This window comes from Miscanthus floridulus, chromosome 13 (assembly GCF_019320115.1).
Source record: "Miscanthus floridulus cultivar M001 chromosome 13, ASM1932011v1, whole genome shotgun sequence".
NCBI lineage: Eukaryota > Viridiplantae > Streptophyta > Magnoliopsida > Poales > Poaceae > Miscanthus > Miscanthus floridulus.
Window position 1 is genome coordinate 46047759 of NC_089592.1, and position 1740 is coordinate 46049498.

Below are 1740 nucleotides of genomic sequence, written 5' to 3' on the forward strand. Positions count from 1 at the left end.
AATTCACTCGAATTCTTATCAGATATAACTACATTTTATGAGTCTCTATTTCTATCTCTAGAATTATTATCAATGCTTCATACTTATAATTTATTTATCTTTTGACTTACCCCTGCCATAGCATGAGAGTGGTTTTACCATAAGTATATATATATATGTCAATATCTCTTTGCCAACAATCCCATAGCTCCTCTCTATGGATAAAATATAAATAATGATACTCGGTAAACTCCCGGGTGAAATGCTACAATGGTATATTATCTGTGCGCTTGTGGATACTTTACTTTAACATATATAATTTTCTATGAGTTTACAAGTGTCATTAATAATTACCAACCATGCATTTCTGGCATCATGCTAGGCATGACAACTTAGTAAAGATTGATGCTAAGAAATGTCATCAAGCATTTCTAGCGCCGTTGTCAGAGGGGCACATGGCTATAGAGAATTGATCAAATAAATACTTATTGATAAAACCATAACAACTCTGCTTTAGCAGGCTTTCCCTTGTTTGTCGCTGTTCATATTCTATAGAGGGTATTGCAGAATTGGTTGTGATTCACCAACAACTTCCAATCAGAATCAACCTAATCAAGAGGAAGCTCAACACCAGTTTCTGAGCTATGGTTGACAAAACTCTACATGCGTTCTCTGCTCCAAGCACCGAGAACATTCACACAGGACCAACACTCAAAACCAACAACCTTAAGTTCGAGCTCAAGCCAAGCCTCATCAACATGGTACAAGCTACCCATTCAGTGGAAAGGCACATGAAGATGCTAGTGCTACCCATTCAAAATTTTCTGGAAATTAGTAGCACAGTGGTCATTAAGGACGTTGCTTAAGACATCATACTACTTTGCTTGTTCCCATTCTCACTATTAGGAAGAGCGAAGCAATGGTTCTACACCAATAAAGACAACATCAATACATGGGCAAAGTGTTCAAAGGCCTTTCTAGAAAAGTTCTTCCTAGTAAGCATGACCAATGCCTCAAGAGGAAAGATTTCCTACTTCCAACAGCAGAAGGGAGAGACCATTCTAGAAGCATGGGAACATTTCCAAGAATATATTTTAGATTGTCCTCACCATGGAATGGAAGATTGGTTACTCATACAAAGTTTTCTACCATGGATTAACTCAGAAAGCTCATGAACAACTCGATGCCACTGCTGGAGGATCATTTATGTCACTCACTCTTAGAAAAGCTAAAACTCTTATGGAGAAGATAGCCTCTAATCAAGGCTGGTCATCATACAACATCCAATCATTCAATATAAGTGATGAAGTACCAGAAGAGGTGTGTGCATTATCAACCAAAATGGATGTACTATTGAATTGGCTCGAATAGCGAGCCAATTACAATAGAGATCATTAGGCCATTCAAGATGTTTTCAATGCTCAAAACACATGTGGAGAATATTTGGGGGTTGAATTCCCTAACTATCAAGGGGATGTAAATATCATTGGCAACAATTCAGGTTCACAACAACAGAGACAAGGAAGGAATCAACAACAACGATCAACTTACCAAGAAAGTATCTAGGTAACAATTACCATTCTTTTAATTCCAAGCAACCATCCTTAAGAGACTTAATCTTAGAACAAGCTAGGATTAATGAGAATATTTCTAAAATGCTTGGTTTTGATGATAAGGTCCTAGAAAACATAAATACTAAAATGGATAGTTTTTCTTCTGCCAGAAAAGACCAACTTAGCTATAATAAAAAGATAGAATCTC

General features: G+C 36.8%; 1 non-coding gene across 1 annotated transcript; it reads right to left on the reverse strand.

Moving 5' to 3' along the window:
- Positions 1–988: 988 nt before the first annotated feature.
- On the reverse strand, positions 989–1096 carry LOC136502441 (small nucleolar RNA R71). Its single transcript, XR_010770579.1, has one exon. It is a non-coding gene; the product is annotated as a small nucleolar RNA R71 (small nucleolar RNA).
- Between the last annotated feature and the right edge of the window lie 644 nt (positions 1097–1740).